This window comes from Mustela erminea, chromosome X (assembly GCF_009829155.1).
Source record: "Mustela erminea isolate mMusErm1 chromosome X, mMusErm1.Pri, whole genome shotgun sequence".
NCBI lineage: Eukaryota > Metazoa > Chordata > Mammalia > Carnivora > Mustelidae > Mustela > Mustela erminea.
This window is the reverse complement of record NC_045635.1, coordinates 63,541,959-63,568,223: the sequence shown is the minus strand read 5'-3', so window position 1 is coordinate 63,568,223 and position 26,265 is coordinate 63,541,959.

The following is a 26,265-nucleotide window of genomic DNA, read 5'->3' as shown; positions in this document are numbered from 1 at the left end:
TGATTGATTTGCAGATGTTGAACCAACCTTGCAGCCATGGAATCAATCTCACTTGGTCGTGGTGAATAATTGTTTTAATGTACTGTTGGATCCTATTAGCCAGCATTTTGGTGAGAATTTTTGCATCTGTATTCATCAAGGCTATTGGTCTGTAATTCTCTTTTTTGATGGGATCCTTGTCTGGTTTTGGGATAAAGGTGATGCTGGCCTCATAAAATGAGTTTGGAAGTTTTCCTTCCATTTCTATTTTTTGGAGCAGTTTCAGGAGAATAGGAATTTATTCTTCTTTAAATGTTTGGTGGAATTCCCCTGGGAAGCCGTCTGGCCCTGGGCTTGTGTTTGCTTGGAGATTTTCGATGACTATTTCAATCTCCTTACTGGTTATGGGTCTGTTCAGGTTTTCTATTTCTTCCTGCTTCAGTTGTGGTAGTTTATATGTCTCTAGAAATGTATTCATTTCTTCCAGATTGTCGAATTTGTTGGTGTAGAGTTGCTCATAGTATGTTCTTATGATTGTTTGTATTTCTTTGGTGTTGGTTGTGATCTCTCCTCTTTCATTCCTGATTTTATTTATTTGTGTCCTTTCTCTTTTCTTTTTGATAAGTCTGGTCAGGGGTTTGTCAATCTTATTAATTCTTTCAAAGAACCAGATCCTAGTTTTGTTGATTTGTTCTATTTTTTTTTTTTAGTTTCTATTTCATTGATTTCTGCTCTGATCTTTATGATTTCTCTTCTCCTGCTGGGTTTAGGCCTTCTTTCTTGTTCTTTCTTTAACTCCTTTAGGTGTAGATTTAGGTTGTGTATTTGAGACCTTTCTTCTTTCTTGAGAAAGGCTTGTAGTGCTATATATTTTCCTCTCAGGACTGTCTTTGCTGTGTCCCACAGATTTTGAACCATTGTGTTTTTAATATCATTTGTTTCCTTGAATTTTTTTCAATTTTTCTTTAAGTTCCTGGTTGACCCATTCATTTTTTAGAAGGATGCTGTTTAGTCTCCATGTATTTGGGTTCTTTCCAAATTTCCTCCTGTGATTGAGTTCTAGCTTCATAGCATTGTGGTCTGAAAATATGCAGGGAATGATCCCAATCTTTTGATACCGGTTGAGTCCTGATTTAGGACCGAGGATGTGATCGATTCTGGAGAATGTTCCATGTGCATTATAGAAGAATGCATATTCTGTTGCTTTGGGATAGAATGTTCTGAATATATCTGTGATGTCCATCAGGTCCAGTGTGTCATTTAAGGGCTTTATTTCCTTGTTGATCTTTTGCTTAGATGATCTGTCCATTTCAGTGACGGGAGTGTTAAAGTCACTTACTATTATTGTATTATTGTCGATGTATTTCTTTGATTTTGTTATTTGGTTTATATTGTTGGCTGCTCCCATGATAGGGGCATCGGTATTTCAAATTATTAGGTTTTCTTGTTGGACAGACCCTTTGAGTATGATAGTGTCCTTCCTCATCTCTTATTATAGTCTTTGGCTTAAAATCTAATTGATCTGGTAGAGGATTGCCACCCCAGCTTTCTTCTGATGTCCATTAGCATGGTACATTGTTTTTCACCCCCTCACTTTAAATCTGGAGGTGTCTTTGGGTCTAAAATGAGTTTCTTGTAGGCAACATACTGATGGCTTTTGTTTTTTTACCCATTCTGATACCCTGAGTCTTTTGATTGGGGCATTAACCCATTAACATTCAGGGTAACTATTAAGATATATGAATTTAATGCCATTGTATTGCCGGTAAGGTGACTGTTACTGTATATTGTCTCTGTTCCTTTCTGATCTAGTACTTTTAGGGTCTCTCTTTGCTTAGAGGACCCCTTTCAATATTTCCTGTAGAGCTGGTTTGGTATTTGCAAATTCTTTCCGTTTTTGTTTGTCCTGGAAGATTTTTATCTCTCCTTCTATTTTCAATGATAGCCTAGCTGGATATAGTATTCTTGGCTGAATGTTTTTCTTGTTTAGTGCTCTGAATATATCATGCCAGTTCTTTCTGGCCTGCCAGGTCTCTGTGGATATGTCCACTGTGAATCTGATGTTTTTACCATTGTATGTTACTGACTTCTTTTCCTAGGCTGCTTAGTAAAATTTACAAGTCTTAACGACAAAGAGAAAATCTAAAGACTTGTAAATTTTACTATTATGTGAGAGGTGTGGACCTATTTTTATTGATTTTGAGGGGCGTTCTTAGCATCTCCTGGATTTTGATGTTTGTTCCCTTTGCCATATTAGGGAAATTCTCTACAATAATTCTCTCCAATATACCTTCTCCTCCCTCTCACTTTCTTCTTCTTCTGGAATCCCAATTATTCTAACGTTGTGTCATCTTATGGTGTCACTTATCTATCGAATTCTCTCCTCATGGTCCAGTATTTGTTTGTCTCTCTTTTGCTCAGCTTCTTTATTCTCTGTCATTTTGTTTTCCATATCACTAATTCTTTCTTCTGCCTCATTTTTTCTAGCAGTAAGAGCTTCCATTTTTGATTCCACTTCATTAATAGCTTTTTTGATTTCAACTTGGTTAGATTTTAGTTTTTATTTATTTATTTATTTATTTATTATTATTTATTTTTAAAATTATTATTTCAGGGCACCTGGGTGGCTCAGTGGGTTAAGCTGCTGCCTTCGGCTCAGGTCATGATCTCAGAGTCCTGGGATTGAGTCCCGCATTGGGCTCTCTGCTCAGTGGAGAGCCTGCTTCCCTCTCTCTCTCTCTCTGCCTGCCTCTCCATCTACTTGTGATTTCTCTCTGTCAAATAAATAAATAAAATCTTTAAAAAATAAATAAATAAATAAATAGAATTATTATTTCATTTATTATTACTTATTATTATTATTTTATTTATTTTTATTATTATTTAGTTCTTTTATTTCTCCAGAAAGGGAGCTTTTATTCCCTGAGTGCTTTCCGTAGAGTTTCATAGGATGGGAATGAAGATGGCGGCCTTCCAATCTCTGGCCCAAAGGAGCTGAGAGCTTGGGGTCCCGCTCCTCAGTGCACCCTCAGAGAAAAGCGCCCAATTGCCCCCGTCTCCCTGGCCTCTGGTTGCACTTGGAGGAAAGCACTCAATAACTCACACTTGGAGAAAAGTGCCGGGTCGTTTCTGTCTCCATCACCTCCGGCCACGCTCCGAGCTCACCCAGCCTGCAACCAGCTCAAGGTAATCCTGAGCTGAGAGCTCACTCCTCAGCTTTGTTGCTGTAGCCGGCTTACCCACTCTAATACCTGTAAGCTCTGCGACACTCAGACACCCCTGGTCCTTCTGTGACTCTGCGGGACCTGGGGTTACGCTGACCCTGTGTGGGCTTTCCCCTGGTTTAGCCTCTGGAGCGATATCCCTCCATGAAGCAGACTTTTAAAAGGCCTGATTTTGTGCTCCGTTGCTCCACCGCTTGCCAGGAGCCGGCCCCTCCCCCCGCAGTCTATCTTCCCGTCACTTTGGATTCACTCCTCCACAGGTCCTACCTTTCTGAAAGTGGTCGATTTTCTGTTTCTAGAATTGTTGCTCTTCTTCTCTTTGATTTCCCGTTGGATGTAGGTGCTCGCAAAGGTTAGATAAGCTATATGGCTGATCTCCTGCTACCTGATGTCATCTCAACCTGCTACTTCTCCACCATCTTGATTTCTCCATCCTAAAAATGATATTATAATAGTGAAGTAATGGGACAGGTGGTAGCTACGCTTGTGCTGAATATTGCATAATGAAGAAACTTGTTAAATCACTAAGTTGTACACCTGAAACTAATATAACATTGTGTGTCAACAACACTCAATTTTTTAAATGTCAAAGAACACACAAAAAATGTCATGTGAGTGCACTTTCACATTTTTATTTGTGCTGTATCTACTCCATGACCTGGAATTTCCTCATTGCTTCTCTCAACTCCATCTATCTACATGTTTCTCAGACTTTAATGTTCATATCACATCACACCTTCTCCAGATGTTTTTCCTAATATTTGACACCACCACGAGCTCACTGTGGTGGCCTCCTCTGACCTGAGAGTCTGTACCACTCATTTTGTTTTTAGCATCAACAGTGGTAAGCAGTGACCTCTTCCTTACCTCTAGACACTGACCATTGTCTACAGTGGACACATACTAAGTGTCTGATTTAGGCTACGTATGTGTTTTGTTTGGCTTGCTCAGGGTTTAAAATTAAGCCAATATGTTTTAAATTTGGAGATCTAACATTTTAAAAAATCAACATTTTTGTTTGCTTTTGACACTCAGAAGATTTGGCAATCCTGGGTTTGCATTTTTACTTGCCAACAATTGACTGGAATTGAGTAGTACTTGCTCCCCCCCCCCCATTTAGATTGGCTATTTACCCTATACCTGTCCTTCCTTATTTACCTATATTACCTGTTTAACTTCTGGGTGTTTGAATTTGGAACCTGTATTCTTAGATCTAGGACAACTATTTGAATTTTCCTTTCTTGACTGACTTCACTGGACTTGTCTTTTCCCAGAAATACTTTCTCAATCATAATAGCTCTGTTCACCTCAAGTAAATCAACCATTTTATTGCTTCTTATGTTGATATAATCCTTTATTTTCTCCCCAAATTCTAGATATACACTGTCTAATGCAGTGCTTACCACAATTATGGAGGCTGAGGTGTGACACTATATGCCATCTATGAGCTAGAGAACCAGGAAATCCAGTAGTATAATTCATTCCCTGTCTAAAGGCCTGAGAACCAGGAGAATCAATGGTGAAACTTTTAGTCTGAGGCTGAAGCCTTGAGAAGTGAGAGAGAGGGATCTGTTGGTATAAGTCCTGAAAGCTGAAGGCCTGAGAACTAGAAGCTATGATGTCCAAGAGCAAGAGAAACTGAAAGTCCCAACTCAAGAATATAGAGAGGTTCCATTTCATGATGGTGATGTAGGACAATCCTGAACTCAAGTTCTCCCATGGATATACTGAACCTATCTCTACAGATGAAACATTTTCCTCTGAAGAAACCCAAAACTAGCTGAGCAATTCCTCAAGTCAAGCAAATGAGGAAAAACAACCACATCCAAATGTGTAAATGTGGGTGAAATAATCCTGTCATAAATCCCACAATCAGGAAGGAACTCATAACTCCAAGTATCTCCTTAAAAAGTGAAAGGCTTGAATCCCACATTTGTCACCCCAACTTTTAAGACCTGCACCTGAGAGATGGGCCTGCAAAAATTCTAGTTTCTGAAGCCAAGAGGCTTGTGTCTATGACACCCATAAGTCTATAGCAAATTGAGAAATACTTCTTACAGGGTTCACATATATTCACCCAGCTATCCCCCAGGGCCCAGTGCAGAGACAATTGACTGCAATGTTCCCAGTTTGTATGAAAGAAGGTTATTTTCTTATCTTAAAGCTTTGACATGAGGGGCAAGCATTTACTTTAACATATGGCTAGAGGTCTGCTGAAATACTCTCCAAAAACCCTGAAAGCCAGTAGGTACAATCTTCACATTCTCTGCCTTGTTCCAGGTCCCCAGTAACTTCCAGAAAGGAGCTTGTGGACACATCTGGATCCCTTATTTTTGTGTCTGCTGCCCAGAAGAAATCCCTTGATTGCCTGGCTCTGGTTGCTATCAGGGCTTACATTCAAGGGTCCAACAGAACCATAACAGAGAGTTCTTAAACAACTATACCCCAGGGCATCACAGAGACAAGAGACTGAAACATTCAGTCTTCTGTGAAAGATTCATATTAGCTTATTTTCAAGACTGTGGTCTAAGGGAGAGGCTTAGTAATTAAACACACATCTAACGTGTCAACTATAACCCTCTCTACACATCTCAGATGGTGGGCGCTATCTGTGTGCATTCCCTCTGCTTCACTCCAAGTTCCCAGTATTGTCTGAGAAAAAAGCTTGTGTACACCACTGGTGCCCCAGTTTTTATGGCTGCTGACCATATGACACATCCTTTGGTAGCCTGTCTCTGATGTCGAGTGTGTTGGGCTTGTCTTTCTAGGTTCAGTGGGATAGTTGCAAACAAAGAAGCCATTCTTTTATATATATATATATAGATAGATAGATAGATAGATAGATAGATCTATATATATCTAGATATATATTTCTTTTTTTTTCAGTGTTCCAAGATTCATTATTTATACATCACACCCAGTGCTCTATACAATACATGCTTTCCTTAATACCTACCACCAGGCTCACCCATCTCTCCACCTTCTCCCCTCCAAAATCCTCAGTTTGTTTAGCAGAATCCACAGTCTTTCATGCTTCAACTCTCCCTCCAACTTACCCCAATTCAGTTTTGCTTTCCTTCTCCTAATGTCCTCCATGCTATTCCTTATGTTCTACAAGTAAGTGAAACCAAATGGTAATTGACTTTCTCTGCTTGACTTATTTCACTTAGCATAATCACTTCCACTCCCATCCATGTTGATACAAAAGCTGGGTTTTCATCCTTTCTGATGGAGGCATAATATTCCATTGTATATATGGACCATATCTTCTTTATCCACTCATCTGTAGAAGGGCATCTTGGCTCTTTCCACAGTTTGGTGATTGTGGCCATTGCTGCCATGAGCACTGAGGTACAGATGGCCCTTCTTTTCACTACATCTGTATCTTTGGGGTAAATATCCAGTAGTGCAATTGCAGGGTCATAAGGTATCTCTATTCTTAATTTTTTGAGGAATCTGCATACTGTTTTCCGAAGTGGCTGCACCAACTTGCATTCCCACTAACAGTGTAAGAGGGTTCCCCTTTCTCCATCTCCTTTCCAACACTTGTTGTTTCCTGTCTGGTGTAAGGTGGTATCTCAATGTGGTTTTAATTTGAGTTTCCCTGATAGTTAAAGATTATGAACATTTTTTCATGTGTCTGTTAGCCATTTGTATGTCTTCTTTGGAGAAGTGTCTGTTTATGTCTTATGCCTATTTTTTTTTACATGATTATCTGTTTTTTGGGTGTTGAGTTTGAAGAGTTCTTTATAGATCTTGGATATCAGCCCTTTGTCTGTAGTGTCCTTTGCGAATAACTTCTCCCATTCCGTGGGTTGCCTTCTTTTTTTGTGGACTAATTCCTTTGCTGTGCAGAAGGTTTTAATCTTGATGAACTCCCAGAAGTTCATTTTTTGCTTTTGTTTCCTTGGCCTTTGGAGAAGTATCTTAAAAGAAGTTGCTGTGGCCAATGTTGAAGAGGTTCTGCCTATGTTCTCCTCTAGGATTTTGATAGATTCCTGCCTCACATTGAAGTCTTTCATCCATTTTGAGTTTATCTTTGTGAATGGTGTGAGAGAATGGTTGACTTTCATTCTTCTGTATATAGCTGTCCAATTTTCCCAGCACCATGTATTAAAGACTTTTTTCCACTGGATATATTTTCCTGCTTTGTCAAAGATCATTTGATCATAGAGTTGAGGGTCCATATCTGGACCCTCTATTCTGTTCCATTGGTCTATATGTCTGTTTCTGTTCCAGTACCATGCTGTCTTGGTGATCACAGCTTTGTAGTAAAAGCTTGAAATCAGGCAACGTGATACCCCCAGTTTTGTTTTTCTTTTTCAACATTTCCTTAGCGATTCAGGGACTTTTCTGGTTATAAACAAATTTTAGGATTGTTTATTTCAGCACTTTGAAAAATACTGGTAGAACTCTGATCAGGATGGAATTGAAAGTATCGATGGCTCTGGGCAGTATAGACATTTTAACAATGTTTATTCTTCTGATCCATGAGTATGGAATGCTTTTCCATCTTTTTGTGTCTTCAATTTCTTTCATGAGTGTTCTGTAGTTCCTTGAGTACAGATTCTTTGCCTGTTTGATTAGGTTTATTCCAAGGTATCTTATGGTTCTTGGTGCTATAGAAAATGGAGTCAGTTCTCTAATTTCCCTTTCTATATTTTCATTGTTAGTGTATAAGAAAGCAACTGATCGCTGTGCACTGATTTTGTATCCTGTTACATTACTGAATTGCTGTATGAGTTCTAGGAGGTTGGGGGTGGAGTCTTTCCGGTTTTCCATATAAAGTATCATGTCATCTGCAAGGAGAGAGAGATTTACTTATTCTTTGCCAATTCAAATACATTTTATTTCTTTTTGATGTATGATTGCTGTTGCTAGGACTTCTAGTACAATGTTGAAAAACAGTGGTAAGAGTGAGCATCCTTGTCCTGTTCCTGATCCTAAGGGAAAATCTCTCATCATTTCCCCATTGAGAATGATATTCACTGTGGGTTTTTCATAGATAGATTTTACGAAGTTGAGGAATTTTCCCTCTATCCCCATACTTTGAAGCATTTTAATCAGGAACGGATGCTGGATTTTGTCAAATGATTTTTCTGCATCAATTGAGAAGACCATGTGGTTCTTCTCTCTTCTCTTATTGATTTTCTCTATCACACTGATTGATTTGTGAATGTTGAACCAACCTTGCATCTCGGGGATAAATCCCACCTGATCATGTTGGATAATCTTTTCAATGTACTGTTGGGTCCTATTACCTTGGATCTTGTTTTGAATCTTGGCATCCATATTCATCTGTGATAATGGTCTGAAATTTTCCTTTTTGATGGGATTTTTGTCTGGTTTAGGGGATCAGGGTAATGCTGGCTTCATAGAAAGAGTCTGGAAGTTTTCCTTCTGCTTAATTTTCTGAAACAACTTCCGGAGAATAGGTATTATTTCCTCTTTGAATGTTTGGTAGAATTCCACAGGTCCTGGCCTCTTGTTTTTTGAGAGGTTTTTGATCACTGCTTCAATCTCGTTACTAGATATTGGTCTATTCAAGTTGTCGATTTCTCCCTGTTTCAGTCTTGGAAGTTTATAGGTTTCCAGGAATCATCCATTTCTTCTAGGTTGCTTAACTTACTGGCATATAATTGTTGATAATTTCTGATTATTGTTTCTATTTCCTTGGTGTTAGTCATGGTCTCTCCCCTTTCATTCATAATTTTATTTATTTGGGTTCTTTCTCTTTTCTTTTGGGTAAGTCTGGCCAGTGGTTTACCAATTTTATTAATTCTTTCAACAAACAAGCTTCTAGTTTCCTTAGTGTGTTCTACTATATCTCTAGTGTGTAACTCATTGATCTCTGCTCTAATCTCAATTATTTCCTTCATTGTGCATGGGGTTGGCTTAATTTGTTGTTGATTTTCCAGTTCTTTAAGATGTAAAGAGAGTTAGTTTAATCTGGATTTTTAAATTTTGTTTGAGTGAGGCTTGGATGGCTATGTATTTTCCCCCTTAGGACTGTCTTTGCACTGTCCCATAGGTTTTGGACTGATGTGTCTTCATTCTCATTGATTTCCATGATTTTTTTACATTATTTTTTGATTTCCTGGTTGATCCAAACATTCTTCAGCAGGATGGTCTTTAGCTTCCAAGTGTTTGAATTCCTTCCAAACTTTTCTTGTGGTTGAGTTTCGTTTCAAAGCATTGTGGTCTGAGAATATGCAGGAACTAATCTCAGTCTTTTGGTATCAGCTGAAAACTGATTTGTGACCCAGTATGTTGTCTATTTGGGAGAAAGTTCCATGTGCACTCGAAAAGAGTGAGTGTTCTATTGTTTTAGGGTGGAGTGTCCTTTATATATCTATGAGGTTCATCTGGTCCAATGTATCATTCAAAACTCTTGTTTCTTTATTGATTTTCTTTTTTTTCTTTTTTTTATTTTTTACACTTTAAGTTTTAATATATATCTCCAATACATATGAAATATACAAAATATATATATACATCTTTTAAATTGATTTCAATCAAATAAAACCTCCCATTGAATTTCCATAGTTAATTAGTATATGTGCTGCTGAAGCAAGCACAGAATTCCAGTTAATTAAATGCTAGGATGTATCAATTGTTAATTCTCATAGTTTATTAAAATAGTTTTTATTAATTCTAATCAAAATTATCTTTTTTTAATAAATTAATTTATTTATTTTCAGAAAAACAGTATTTATTATTTTTTCACCACACCCAGTGCTCCATGCAATTCATGCCCTCCATAATACCCACCACCCGGTACCCCAACCTCCCACCCTCCAGCCACTTCAAACCCCTCAGATTGTTTTTCGGAGTCCATAGTCTCTCATGGTTCACCTCTCCTTCCAATTTCTCCCAATTCCATTTATTGATTTTCTGCTTAGAAAACTTATTACTTCCAGTCCCGTCCATGTTGCTACAAAAGTTGGGTATTCATCCTTTCTGATGGAGGCATAATACTCTATCCCCAGGGGTACAGGTCTGTGAATCACCAGGTTTACACACTTCACAGCACTCACCAACAATCTGAGGGTTTTGAAGGGACGGGGGCTGGGAGGTTGGGGTACCAGGTGGTGGGTATTATAGAGGGCACGGATTGCATGGAGCACGGGGTGTGGTGCAAAAATAATGAATACTGTTATGCTGGAAATAAAAATAAAAAAATAAAAAAAAAGAAAGGAAAAAAAAAAAACTTATTACTGAGAGTGGCATGTTAAGATCCCCTACAATTAATGTATTCATATCAATATGACTCTTTATTTTGGTCAACAGTTGGCTTATGTACTTGGCTGCTCCCATTTTGGGGGCATAAATATTTACAGTTGTTAGATCTTGGTGGATAGACATTTTAAGAATGAGGTAGTGTCCTTCTGTATCTCTGACTACAGTCTTTAGCTTAAAATCTAATTTATCTGGTCTGAGAATCACTACTACAGCTTTTTTTGAGGCCCATTGACATGAAAGATGTTTCTCCATCCCTTCCCTTTCAGTCTGGATGTATCTTTAGGTTCCAAATGTGTCTCTTGTAGACAGCATATGGACAGGTCCTGTCATTTTATCCAACCTGCAACCCTGTGATGTTTTATGGGAGCATTTAGGCCATTCACGCTGAGAGTGATTAATGAAAGATAAGTTTTCATTGACATCATGTTGCTTGTGGTGTCCTTGTTTCTACAGATTGTCTCTGTAAATTTCTGTTCTATGTCACTCTTGGGTTCTTTCTTCTTTTATAACCCCCCCCCTTAATATTTCTTGTAGTGCCAGTTTAGTGGTCACATCTCTTTTAAACCTTGCCAGTCTTGGAAGATCTTTATCTCTCCACTCATTCTGAATGTCAGCCTTTCCAGATAAAGTATTCTTGCCTGCGTGTTCTTCTCATTTAGTGCCCTGAATATGTCTTGCCAGCCCATTCTGGTTTGCCAGGTTTCTATGGACAGGTCTGATGTTATTCTGATGATCCTTCCTCTGGACATAAGCAATCTCTTCCCCTAGCTGCCCTTAAGACCTCCTGTCTGAATTTATGATTTGTGAATTTCACAATTCAGTGTGTGGAGGTCTTTCTAGACTTGTTGATCTTGGGGATTGTCCTCTCTGCCTCTAGGACATGAACACTTATTCCATTCCCCAGATTAGGGAAATTTTCATCCAGTATGTGTTCAGCTATATCTTCTAATCTTTCTTTCTCCATTCCCTCAGGGATCCCAATAAGTCTGACAGTGAAAAGGTTCATGGTATCATTTATTTCCCTAATTCTATTTTCATGCCTTCCAGATTGTTTGTTCCTGGCCTCCTCCTGATCCTTCTTTTCTATCAGTTTGCCTTTTAGATCACTAATTTGATCTTCAGCCTTGGTTACCCTAGCTGTTAGAATATTTAGATTAGATTGGATCTCATTGATAACATTTTTAACTTCTGCCAGACCAGCTCTCACTTCTGCCCTTAGAGATTCTATGTTGCCACTAATGGCCTTCTCCAACCTACCCATTGCCTGGATAATCATTACCCTGAATTCCATTTATGACATATTGTTTATGTCCATATCCTACCATTCTGTGGCAGAGATCAGTCTCTGATTTTTTCCTCTGTTGGGTGTTCCCCCTCCTATATGTATGGGGGTTGTATAGCTAAACATATCAACCATGTTCCAGTGAAGGTGCACCTCTCCACTGATGATATGACCCCATAGAGATCCAGAAGTATAATATCTTACATCTCAGCCTGATTTTCATGGGTGTTTAGAGTGTTCTGGTAGATATTTATCTCAATTCAGGGAACTGGTTAAAACAAGGTCTTCTACTTCTCTACCATTTTGCCCCTTCTCTCTCAAAGAAACAATTCTTGAAAAGGCTCAGAGAAAGAAGAGATAAATTTCCACCTCCTATTCCTCCTTTGACAAGTGTATGTTTGGATATTTCAAAAGCTGCTTCATGAGAATCTGGCTTCCAGTGAGCCTGACTCTAGATGCTGATTGAGATTTATCCCTATGGGACACTGACAGGTCCTGGCACACCCTCAACTATGGCAAAGTGAAGTTGTTTGGATAATCACATAGGATAATCACAAAGAGAAACAACCAAGAGCTAGGGCAAGGATGAACAATAATTTTCATACCCTACACAAGGTCATTACTTTAAAATTGGTAGAAGTAGCTGTTTTTTCTAACGAATACAAAACAAAACAGAATTAAGGACAGTGAAGAACAGGGGAATATGTTCCAAACAAAGAACAATATAAAACATCAAAAAAGACTGCAATGAAATAAAGAGATTTACCTGATAAAGAGTTCAAAGTACTGGTAATAAATATAATCACTGAGGTTGGAAAGACAATACATGAACAAAGTATTTAAAGGAGATGGGATATATAAGAAAGTGCCAAATGGAAGTCACAGGGCTGAATAATACAATAACTACTGAAAAATACAGTATAAGTGTTAAATAACAGATTAGAGGAAACAGAAAAAAAGGGACAATTAACTCAAAAGCAAGGAAGTAGAACTTATCCATCAGATTAGCCACAAGAAAAAAATGTAAAAGAATGAATATAGTTTAAGGGCTTATGAAATAACACTAAGTGGAACAACACTTTAATTATATTGATCCCAGAAGGAGAAGAAAGAGAAAGGGGGCAGAAAAATTATTTGAAGAAATAATGACTGAAAATGTCCCTAAACAGACATCCAGATCCAGGAAGCCCTGAGAGTTCAAATCATGATGAATCCAAAGAGGACCACTCCAAGATACATTATAATTATAGTGTCAAAAGTTACAGACAAGGAAGGAATATTAAAAGAAGAAAGAGAAAAACAACTTGTTATGTGCAAAGAAACTCCATAAGATTACTAGTGGATTTTTTTTTTAATTTTTTATTTTTTATAAACATATATTTTTATCCCCAAGGGTACAGGTCTGTGAATCACCAGGTTTACACACTTCACAGCATTAGTGGATTTTTGAGCAGTCACTTAGCAGGCCAGAATTGAGTGGTGAATAAATTCAAAATGCTGAAATAGGGGCACCTTGGTGTCTCAGTCCTTAAGCATCTGCCTTTGACTCAGGTCATGATCTCAGGGTCCTAGGATCGTGCTCTGGATTGAGCTTCCTGCTCATCAGGGAGCCTGCTTCTCCCTCTCCTATTCCCCCTGCTTATATTCCCTCTCTCACTGTCTCTCTCATTGTCAAATAAATAAATAAAATCTTATTTTAAAGTGCTGAAAGAAAAGAACTGTCACTGAGAAATACTCTTCTTACCAAAGCTGTTCATAATTGAAGGAGAGAGAGAGAGTTTTCCAGACCAACAGAAGTAAAAGGAGCTTATTACCACCAGATCAGCCTTACAGGAAATGTTAAAGTTAAAATAAAAGAGCACAAATTAGTAACAGGAAAACATATGAAAGTGTAAATCTCACTGGCAAATGTAAATATACTTTAAAACTCAGAGTAATGTTGTGAAGGTGCTTAGTTAATCACTTATAAAAGTATAGTATAAAGGATAAAAGACAAAAGTAGTAAAAATAACTATAATTACAATAATTTATTAATATATATACAGGATAATAGATGTAAAATTATAACATTCAAAACATAAAATAAGAGGGGGAATAAAAATGTAGAGCTTTAGAATTCATTCCAACTTAAATTGTTATCAGATTAAAATAACTATTATATACAAGTTGTTTCATGTAACCCTCATGGTAACCACAAACCAAAAACCTATAGTAGAAACACAAAAGATAAAGAGAAAGAAATGTAAGCATACCACCACAGAAAATCATCAAAGCACAAAGGAAGAGAGCAGAAGAACAAGAAAGAAACAAAGAATCACAAAAAGCATGAAAACAGTGATTCTGTACCTATCAATAGTTACTTTAGATGTATATGTTCCAATCAAAAGACAAAGATTGGCTGAATGCATTAAAAAAACAATGATCCATGTATTTGCTGCCTACAAAAGATGTATACAGGATATTTCATCTTAAAGTAACAATATAATTGCAAATGAAACATTCTGGATGGAGAGATCACATGTTAAGTCATAAGACAAGTCATAATAAAATTAAGTAGATTGAATTCATATCAAATATCTTTTAAAAACACAATGGTATAACACTAGAGATCAATTACAGATGAAAATAGAAAATTCACAAATATGTGGAGATTTAAATACTGTGTTACTGAACAATCAATGGGCCAAAGAAGAAATAAAAGGGGAAATCAAGAAATATCTTGAGAAAAACTAAAATGGAAATGCCACATACCAAAAGTTACAGAATTCAAAATCAATATACAAAAATCTGTTGCATACCTATACAATAATAATGAATTATCAGAGAGAGAAAGCAAGAAAACATTCCCATTTACAACTACATCAGAAGCATAAAATACCTAGGAATGTACTTAGACAATGAGTTTAAAAACCTCTTACACTGAATACTGTAATACATTCATGAATCAAGTTGAAGAAGACAGAAGTAAGTTGAAAAATATACCATGCTTATGAAATGGAAGAATTAGTATTATTAAAATGCCCATACTACACAAAGTAATCTACAAATTCAAAGCAATCCCAATGAAAATTCCACTGGCAGTATTTACAGAAACAGAAAAAAATTCTAAAATTTGTGTTGATTCACAGAAGAACACAAATAACCAAAGCAATCTTGAGAAAGGAACACAAAGGTAGAAACATCACACTTCCTTATTTCAAACTATTTTACAGAGTTATAATAATTAAAACAGTATGGTATTAGCATAAAAACAAACACCTAGATCAATGGAACAGAGTAGAAGGCCCAGAAACAAAACCACGTATATATGGTCTATTAACTTATGACAAGGGAGCCAGGAGTATACAATGGAGAAAGAAGTTTCTTCACTAAATGGTGTTGGGAAAACCGGACCATCACATGTATAGAATGACATTTGATAACTATCTTATACTACACACACACACACACACACACACACACACACACACACACCAAACCCTCAAAATGTATTAAGGACTTGATCAAAACCATGAAACCCCTAGAGGAAAACATATAGGCCAAACTCTTTGATATTGGTCTCCACAGTGGTTTTTAGGATTTTACACCAAAAGCAAAGGCAAAAAAATCAAACTAAACCAAACAAAAAACAATAAGTAAGGCTAAATCTAATGAAAAATTTGCACAATAAAGTAAACCATCAACAAAATGAAAATGCAACCTCTAAATTGTGATCAAATATTTGCAAATTATGTATCAGATAAAAAGTTAATATCCAAATATATTAACACTTTAACAGACCTGGAGGCATCAAAATTCCTGAATTCAAGCTGTATTACACAACTGTAATCATCAAGACAGTAAGGTACTAGCACAGAAACAAACACATAAATAATGGAAGGGAATAATATAAACCAGAAATTGACTCTCAACTCTATGGTCAAGTAATCCTTGATATAGCAGGAAAGAATATCCAATGGAAAAAAGTTAGTATCTTCAACAAATTGTGTTAGGAAAATTGGACAGCTAGATGTAGAAGAATGAAGCTTGGGCTACTTTCTGACACCATCACAAAAGTGAATTCAAAATGTATGAAATACCTAATTGTAAGAGAGGAATCCATCAACATCCTAGAAGGGAACACAGGCAGCAACTTCTCTGACTTCAGCTTCAGCAAGTTCTTGCTAAACATGTCTTGAAAGGCAAGGGAAACAAAAGCAAAGAAGAACTGTTGAGACTTCATCAGAATAAAAGGCTTTTGCACAGCAAAGGAAACAATCAATAAAACTGAAAGGCAAACTATGGAATGGGGGAAGATATTCGCAAGTGACATATTATATAAAGGGCTAGTATCCAAAATCTATAAAGAACTTATCAGTACCATGCTGTTATAAAGATCATAGTTTTGTAATACCGCTTGAAGTCAGGTATCACTATGCCCCCAGCTTTGGTTTTCTTTTTCAACATTTTCCTGGTGATTCAGGGTCTTTTCTGGTTCCATACAAATTTTAGGATTGTTTGTTCCAGCTCTGTAAAAAATGTCAATGGTATTTTGATAGGTATCGCATTGAATGTATGGACTGTTCTGAGTAGCATAGAAATTTAACAATATTTGTTCTTCCAGTCCATGAGCATGGAGTCTTTTTCCATCTCTTTGTGTCTTCCTCAGTTTCTTTCTTTCAGAAATGTTCTGAGGTTTTAAGAGTACAGATCCTTCATTGGGAAGGGTATGTGCTATGGTGAGTGCTGTGAAGTGTGTAAGCCTGACAATTCACAGACCTGTATCCCTGGGGCAAATAATACATTATATGTTAATTTTTTAAAAAGAGTACAGATCCTTTACCTCTTCCATTAGGTTTGTTCCTAGGTATCTTATGGGTTTTGGTGAAGTTGTGAATGGGATCAATTTCTTAATCTCTCTTTCTTCAGTCACATTGTTAGTGAACAGAAATGTAACTGATTTCTATGCTTTGATTTTGTATCCTGTGACATTGTTGAATTGCTTTCCAAGTTCTAGTAGTTTGGGGGTGGAGTCTTGGGTTTTCCACATAAAGGATCATGTCATCTGTGAAGAGTGAGATTGCCAATTTAAATACCTTTTATTTCTTTTTGTTGTCTGACTGCTGTTGCTAGGACTTCTACTACTATGTTGAACAAAAGGGGCGAGAGTGGGCCTTCTTGTCATGTTCCTGATCTTAAGGAAAAGGCTCTCATCTTTTCTCCATTGAGAATGATGTTCACTGTGGGCTTTTCACTGATGGTTTTTATGAAATTAGGGAATTTTCCCTCTATCCCTACACTCTGAAGAGTTTTAATCAGGAAAGGATGCTGTATTTTGTCAAATGCTTTTTACTGCACCAATTGAGAGGACCATGTGGTTCTTCTCTCTTCTCTTATTAATGTGTTCCATCACATTGATAGATTTGCAGATGTTGAACCACCCTTGCATCCCAAGAATAAATCCCACCTGGTCGTGGTAGATAATCCTTTCAATCTACTGTTGGATCCTATTAGCTAAGATCTTGTTGAGAATCTTGGCATTCATATTCATCATGGATATTGGTCTGAAATTATCCATTTTGGTAGAGTCTTTGTCTGGTTTGGGGATCAAGATAATACTGGCCTCATAGAATGAGTCTAAAACTTTTCCTTCTGTTTCTATTTTTTGAAACAGCTTCAGGAGAACAGGTATTCTTTCTTCTTTGAATGTCTGGAAGAGTTCCCCAGGGAATCCATCAGGTCCTGTACTCTTGTTTTTGTGATGCTTTTGTTGATCATTTCAATCTCATTACTGGTTATTGGTCTCTTCAGGTTGTCAGTTTCTTCCTGTTTCAGTTTTGGTAGTTTATAGACTTCAGGAAGGCATCCATTTCTTTCAGGTTGCTTAATTTTTTGGCATATAGTTGTTGATAATAATCTCTAGTAATTGTTTTCTGTTTCTTGGTGTTAGTCATGATCTCTCCCCTTTCATTCATAATTTTATTAATTTGGGTCATTTCTCTTTTCTTTTGGCTAAGTCCAGCCAGTGGTTTATTGATCTTATTAATTTTTTCAAAGAGAAATTAGGGAATCGATTCCTTTACAATAGCACCAAAACCCATAAAATACATTGGAATAAACCTAACCAAAAAGGTGAATGATCTATGCTCTAGAAACTACAGAACACTTACAAAAGAAATGGAAAAAGTCACAAAAAGATGGAAAAACATTCCATGCTTGTTGATCAGAAGAATAAACACCATTAAAATGTCTATGCTGCCCAGAGCAATTCATACTTTCAACATCATCCTGATGAAAATACCAGTGGCATTTTTCAAGGTGTTGGAACAAATAATCCTAAAACTTGTGTGGAACCAGAAAATACCCTGAATCACCAAGGAAATGTTGAAAAAGATAAAGCTGGAGCATCACGTTGCCTGATTCCAAGCTATATTACAATGTTGTGATCACCAAGACAACATGGTACTGGCACAAAAACAGACACATAGATCAGTGGGGCAGAACAGAGAGCCCAAATATTGACTCTCAACTGTATGGCCAACTGATCTTTGACAAAGCAGGAAAAAAATAGCCAATGGAAAAAAAGCCAGTTTCTTCAATAGATGGTGCTGGGAAAATTGGACAGCTATATACAGAAGAATGAAACTCAACCATTCGCTTACACCATACACAAAGATAAACTCAAAATTAATGAAAGACTTCAATGTGAAAGAGGAATCCATCAAAATCCTAGAAGAGTACCCAGGCAGTTACTTCTTCGACATCGGCCCCAGCAACTTCTTTCAAGACATGTCTGCAAAGGCAAATGAAACAAAAGGAAAAATGAACTTTCAGAACTTCATCAAGATCAAAAGTTTTTGCACAGCAAAGGAGATAGTCCACAAAACAAAGAGGCAATCCATGGAATGGGAGAAGATATTTGCAAATGACACTAGAAATAAAGAGCTGATAGCCAAGATCTGTAAAGAACTTCTCAAACCCAACACCCAAAAAACAAATAATCATGTCAAAAAATGGGCAGAAGACATGAACAGACTCTTCTCCATACAAATGGCTAACAGACGCATGAAAAAATGTTCACCATAATTAGCCATCAGGGCAATTTAAATCAAAACCACCTTGAGATACCACCTTACATCAGTTAGAATGGCAAGAGTTGACAAGGCAAAAACCAACAAATGTTTGAGAGGTTGTGGAAAAGGGGGAAACCTCTTACACTGTTGGTGGGAATGCAAGTTGGTATAGCAATTTTGGAAAACGGTCTGGAGGTTTCTCAAAAAGTTAAAAATAGAGCTACTCTTTGACCTAGAAATACCCATTACTGGATATTTCCCCCAATGATACAGATGTAGTGAAAAGAAGGGCCACATGCACCCCAATGTTCATAGCAGCAATGTCCATAGTAGCCAAACTGTGTAAGGAGCCAAGATGCCCTTCAACATACAAATGGATAAAGAAAGTGTGGTCCATATATGTAACAGAATATTACTCAGCCATCAGAAAAGATGAATACTCAACTTTTGCATCAACATGGATGGACCTGGAGGCGATTATGCTAAGTGAAATAAGTCAAACAGCGAAAGTGAATTATCATATGGTTTCACTTATTTGTGAAACAGGAATAGCATGGAGGACATTAGGATAAAGAAGGGGAAAATGAAGTAGGTTTGAGTAATCAGAAGAGGAGAAGAACCATGAGAGAATATGGACTCTAGGAAACAAACTGAGGGCTTTATAGGGGAGGGGTGGTGGGGAGATGTGTTAGCCAAATGATGTATATTAAGGAGGGCACATATTGCATGGAGCACTAGGTGTTATACGAAAACAATGAGTCATAGAACACTACATCAAAAACTACTGATGTGCTGTATGGTGACTAACATAATATAATAATTTTAAAAATTCCAGAATAGCTGCTGAGGTGGAGGAACTAACAGGTTATTGAGGGAAAGAGCCCGAGAATTTGAGAGATCAAGATGCTGAATCAATTGTCTACGTGGTTGCTCAAGTTGTTAAGAACAAGGACAGGAGTAGTGGTTGGGAAGTGAAGAAAGCTCAGTTTATAAAGCCATCATTCTCGACTAGAGAGAGTGGCATGGGTTCTATAGATGACAACAACAAAGAGGAGCAAGAGAGGGGCTTAATTTTGTGATTTCTTGCAATCAGCAGGATTATAACCTGGAGGGTTTTTTTTTTTTTAGATTTTATTTATTTATTTGACAGAGGGAGAGAGATCACAAGTAGGCAGAGCAGCAGGCAGAGAGAGGAGAGGAAGCAGGCTCTCCGCTGAGTAGAGAGCCCAATGTGGGGCTTAATCCCAGGACCCTGAGATCATGACCTAAGCTGAAGGGGGAGGTTTAACCCACCATGCCACCCAGGCACCCCAAGGTCAGTGGGCTTGGCTGGAATAGAGCCTGAAGGGCACAGCCTTGCTTCTGGAGGAAGGCAGGCAAACAACTTGGGGATGTGTTATGGTGTGAATTTCAGGTGGTACAATGGAACAACTGAATGTTCTGGACACCAATGTCATAGGGATATCAGATGTTTTATTGGCACCTGTACTTTTTCATTTTCATTTGGATGTTTTGGCATAGTGTGGGGAGGGCTACAAATACAGAGTTAAAAGAAGAAACAAAACACCCTCTTTACTTTCTGAGGAATATCCAATGTTAATTATGTTACAATATGCTTAATGTGCCACCACTGGAAATGGCAAACATTTAAAGAACAAAGAAATCAAGATACTCCAGGGCTAGTAGGAATGATAAGTGAAAAATATACCAATAAGTCAAGTGTATCTTTGACAGCTGGGGAAGGAGTTTCACTCCAGGCAGATCACACAGAGGTTTTGCCTGGAGACCATAAAGAAGGAAGTCCCAAGCTACTAAGGGAAACAGAGTTGTAACTGGACTCACTTAGCAAAAATAAAATTTAGATAAAGTGAGAAATATAAGCATTTAGATAAAGTGAGAAATATAAGCATCAAATCAGTTAATGGATTTTCCCAAGGGTCACCCAAATCACTCAAGTATATTTTCTTCAAATCCCTTATTCTTTCCATTAGACTACTAAGTGGCAGCCATTTTGTGTTAATCAATATGCACAGGGAAGACAACCAATACCAAATCTATTAACCAAGTAAGTTTTCTGCTCCCCTAATGAATGGTTATTTATTCTTTTAAATTTGGGAAGTGGGCATGCATGTATGGATTTTTCCAACAGATGCTGATAACAAACAGTAATAGGCTCTCAAAGCATGTATCCCTGGAATTTTCATGATATAACTCTAACATTTCAAATTTATATGGGCAAAGAATTTGGGCCATATTTTAGTGTAAGTATAAATAGCACAAAACTAAGCACTTCAGATATAACAAAGAGGTTGTCAAACACTTTGAACTTATGGCTTATGAATAACTACCACCAACTTTTCAAAAGCCTAAATAGAAAGCATCAAAGATGGTGGTGAATCAGGAAGACCCTGGGCTCACCTTGTCCCATGAACACAACTAGATAACCATCAAATCATTCTAAATACTCCAGAAATAGGCCTGAAGACTGACAGAACAAATTCCACAGCTAAAGGGAGAGAAGAGGCCACCTTGACGAAGTTAAAGACATGATTTAAGAAGTACAAAGACGGAGGGGAAGAGTCAAGATGGCAGAGAAGTAGCAGGCTGAGATGACATCAGGTAGCAGGAGATGAGCTGATAGTTTATCAAACCACTCCAAATACCTACAATTCCAACAGGATATCAAAGAGAAAAAGAGCAGCAATTCTAGAAACAGAAAGTCGACCACTTTCTGAAAGATAGGACCTGGGGAGACCTGAATCCAAAGCGATGGAAAGATAGACCGTGAGGGGAGGGGCCTGCTCCCAGCAAGCAGCAGAGCAACAGAGCACAAAATCCGAATTTTTAAGTCTGCTCCACTGAGGGACATCACTCCAGAGGCTAAGCCAGGGTGAAGCCCCAGTGGGGACAGAGTGGTCTCAGGTCCCACGGGGTCACAGAAGGATCAGGGTGTCTGAGTGTTGCAGAGCTCATAGGTATTAGAGCAGGGAAGCCAGCTACAGAGACGGAGCCAAGGAGTGAGCTCTCAACTTGGGGTTAACTTAAACTGTGATCTGTGGTACAGTAAGACCACTGCTCTGAGAGCAGAGAACCCACAAGATCTGGGGAGACCCACCCCCAGAAGAGAGCAGGGATCTGCTGGGTTTGGAGATTCCAGGTGGGGCTGTGTGACAGACACAGAGACGCTTGGTCACAGGCTGGGAGAGCTCGGAGCACAGCTGGAGGCCAGGGAGATGGGAGTGATTGAGTGATTTTCTCCGAGGGTGCCTTGAGGAGTGGGGTCCTGGGTTCTCGGTCCCTCCAGGTCAGAGACTGGGAGGCCACCATTTTCATTCTCATCCTCCAGAGCTCTACAAAAAGCATTCAGGGAACAAAAGCTCCCCAAGGCAAACACGAGCAGATTACTTAGCCCGGCCCCTGGTAAGGGCAGTGCAATTCTGCCTCAGGCAAAGACACTTGAGAATCACTACAACAGGCCCCTCCTACAGAAGATCAGCAAGAAATCCATCCAAGACCAAGTTTACTTACCAAGGAGAACAAGGGAATTCCAGAGGAGGAGAAAACAAAGCATGGAATTCATGGCTTTTTCCCCATGATTTGTTTTTAAGATTTTATTTGTTTATTTGACAGAGAGAAAGATCACAAAGAGGCAGAGAGGCAGGCAGAGAGGGAGGGGGAAGCAGGCTCCCTGCTGAGCAGAGAGCTTGATGTGAGGCTCAATCCCAGGGTGCTGGGATCATGACCTGAGCCGAAGGCAGAGGCTTAACCCACCGAGCCACCCAGGCGCCCCTCCCCATGATTCTTTAGTCTTGCAAAGTTAACTAATTTTTTTCATTTTATTTTTTTCTTATGCTAAAAGTCTTTTAACTTTTACTCTTTTCTTTTTTAACATTTTTAAACTAGTTTATCTTAACAATACCTTTTATAAAAAAACTTTTTTGAACCGGCATTATTATAGTCATATTTTATTCGTCATTGTGTCTAGCTTTATTATTTGTATACACATAGGGTTTTTTCTTCTAAAAAAATTTGGAATATACCCTAAATCTAGCACAGGGCTTTGTTCTAGTCTCCAGCCTGAGCAAATTCTCTCCACTTTCTTTTTCTTTATTCTCCCAACCAATTTATCTTATCAACTCCTTTTTTAGAAAATTTTTTAAAATTTTCAACTTTATAGTCATACTCCATCCCTTCATTGTGTCTACCCCTACTGTGTGTGTCTGTGTGTGTGTGTGTGTGTGTGTGTGTATTTTTTTAAATATTTTTTTCATTCTTTATAATTTTGGGAGATAGTTTCTGCTAAGAGACCAAAATACTCCCAAAACTAAGTGGGTGACTCTGTTCTATTCACCAGTCTAATATATATATATATATATATATTATATATATATAATTTTTATTTGTTTTTTTTTTTAATTTTTTTTTCCTGAACTTCTTTTTACCTGCTTCTTTCGCCCACAATTTGGGGTCTCTTCTAATTTGGTTAAAGCACATTTTCCTGATGTCTTTGCCATCCTTTAAGTATTTTATTCACTCATTCATATATTCTTATCCAGATAAAATGACAAGGCAGAAAAACTCACCACAAAAAAAAAAAAAAAAAAAAAGAACAAGAGGCAGTACCGAAGGCTAGGGACCTAATCAATACAGACATTGGTAATATGTCAGATCTAGAGTTCAGAATGATGATTCTCAAGGTGCTAACTGGGCTTGAAAAAGGCATGGGAGATATTAGAGAAGCCCTATCTGGAGTAATAAAAGCCCTTTCTGGAGAAATAAAGGAACTAAAATCTAACCAAGTTGAAATTAAAAAAGCTATTAATGAGGTGCAATCAAAATTGGAGGATATTACTGCTAGGATAAATGAGGTAGAAGAGAGAATTCGTGATATAGAAGACCAAATGACAGAGAATAAAGAAGCTGAGCAAAAGAGGGACAAACAACTACTGGATCATAAGGGAAGAATTCGAGAGATAAGTGATACCATAAGATGAAACAACATTAGAATAATTGGGATTCCAGAAGAAGAAGAAAGAGAAAAGGGAGCAGAAGGTGTATTGGAGAGAATTATTGTAGAGAATTTCCTTACTATGGCAAAGGGAACAAGCATCAAAATCCAGGAGGTGAAGAGAACACCCCTCAAAATCAATAATAATAGGTCCACACCATTTCTCCACCTGAAGAATTTGTGACTATAAATACAATGTGGAAAGGTTTGGGATCTTGCGTTTTCTGGAGTGATTGAGCAGTAATGTATATTTGCTAGAAAAAAGTACATTTGTCAACATTTCATGAGGGTTTTAATATATGGGGGCTAAGTATCATTGAAAAATGCTGCAGATGGCTGAAATTAATTGAAAACTGGGAAGAAACATTTTGTCTGTAGTAAGCTCATTGGCAGCTTCTAAGAAGGGCATTTATTTCAGTTGAATGATAAGAAAGCTCTATGTGTTAAAAGACTCCTTTCAGATTTTCTTTTTTTAAAAAATGTGCTTTGTGAGGTACCTGGATGGCTCAGTTAGTTCAGCATCCAACTCTTGGTTGTGTCACAGTTCATGATCTCAGAGTTGTGGGATCAAGCCTTATGTGGGAATCCCAGCTCTGGGAGGTGTCTGCTAAGACCCCTAAGCATGGGGTCTGTTTAGGATTCGGTTCCTCTCCCTGTCCCCCATCCCCCAGTCATGCACATATACATCCTCTCTCTCTTTCTCTGAGATAGATAAATAAAACACAATATTAAAAAAAAAAGAATAGGTCCACACCCCATCACATGATGGTAAAATTTACAAGTCTTAGTGACAAAGAGAAAATCCTGAAAGCAGCCCGGGAAAAGAAGTCTGTAACATATAATGGTAAAAATATTAGATTGGCAGCTGACTTATCTGCAGAGACCTGGCAGGCCAGAAAGAACTGGCATGATATATTCAGAGCACTAAATGAGAAAAACATGCAGCCAAGAATACTATATCCAGCTAAGCTATCATTGAAAATAGAAGGAGAGGGGACAAGATGGCGGGGAAGTAGGAGGAGGCGCCTTTTCAACCTGTACCATAAAGTGAGCTGATTACCAACCAAAGAACTCCGATCACCCATGAAATCAGCCTGAGATCAGAATTATACACATCTGGATCTCTACAGGGGCAGAAGATGCCAATGGGCAGGTAAAGCGAAGTGGGAACGGCAAACTGATATCGGAAGATAAACAAAAGGGGGAGGGAGCCACCAGAGGTGACTGGTTGGAAAGTAATACCCCTAATACGAGTGAGAGTGCTCTGCGTCTGGGGACCAGTATTAACTTGGAGACTTGTTGAAAGCACTTCAAAAGAGCAAAAGATTGTGGGGGGGAAATTGTGGGAATTGGGGCGGCTAGGGACAGGGGCTTAAGTCCCCGGTACCAGGACAACCTCCCCTGGCACTGAGCCAGAGAGAGTGCGGCGGAGAAACCAGGTCTTGATCCCTAAGCCGCCAGCGCACCCGAGAATGTGTGGGATCCGGCTCCTGTGAGGGGCTGGGTGCCTCACCATAGGACAGAATGCCCAAACCCTGCTATAGAGCCTGAGATGCCCACGCCCTTCATTCTCCCCTGAAAGAGGTACACAAAGGCCCGGCCTGCGCTCTTTGACCCATGACATTGTTTCAGAGCCTAAGACATGCGCCCCAAATTATTCCCTGAAAGAGGTGCGTGAAGGCCCAGTCTGGTGCTTTCAGACCTGCGCCCCGTTCTCAGAGCATGAAAAGTGTGTGCAACCCACAGCTTCCCCTGAAAGACGTGCATGCAAGCCAGGCGCTCTTAGACTGAGAAAGACCAGGCACTCCCCACCTGGGCCAGTGGGAAAATCTGTGTGCGATCGCTGCTTGGAACCTCTCTGGTGAACTGGAGCTGCCCAGACAGCTGCCGCTGCCGTGGTTTTGGGTACAAGCAAAAGATCTTGCTAGCCCAGGGACTGCGACTTGGAACCTGCTCTGCCAGCAGCCAAAGGGGAACTTATTTGGGCTCTGCAGCCAAACTAAGGCTTCTCTATTAGAGGGAAGCCAGGATACAGTTTGTTTTCCTCTAAAACTACAGAAACCATCAAAAGTGGTCAAGGTCAGAGAGAGAAAAAAAAAGTGAACAAACATAAAAACCGCCAGAGAACAAAAGCCTGAAAAAAACAAGTTTCCTCAGAGCCCACCCCCTTGAGGGGGCGGGGGGACTTAACTCATGGAACATCATTGACCAAAAACCCACGTGGCAGGCCCCTCCCCCAGAAAACAAAGCAAGAAAGAAAAAAAAAAAAAGGACGACAAGAGAACAACCACTACTTCATAGGACAACTTTTATTTTTTACTCGTTCCCACTATTCTGGTTCTTTATATAGATAGATAGATAGATAGATAGATAGATAATTTTTTGAACTATTTACCATAACAGTGAGATGTCCAGTATATCAAATTCCATAATAACCTTCTAAACTGAATTTTTGATACATACACCTGTGTTTTTCTT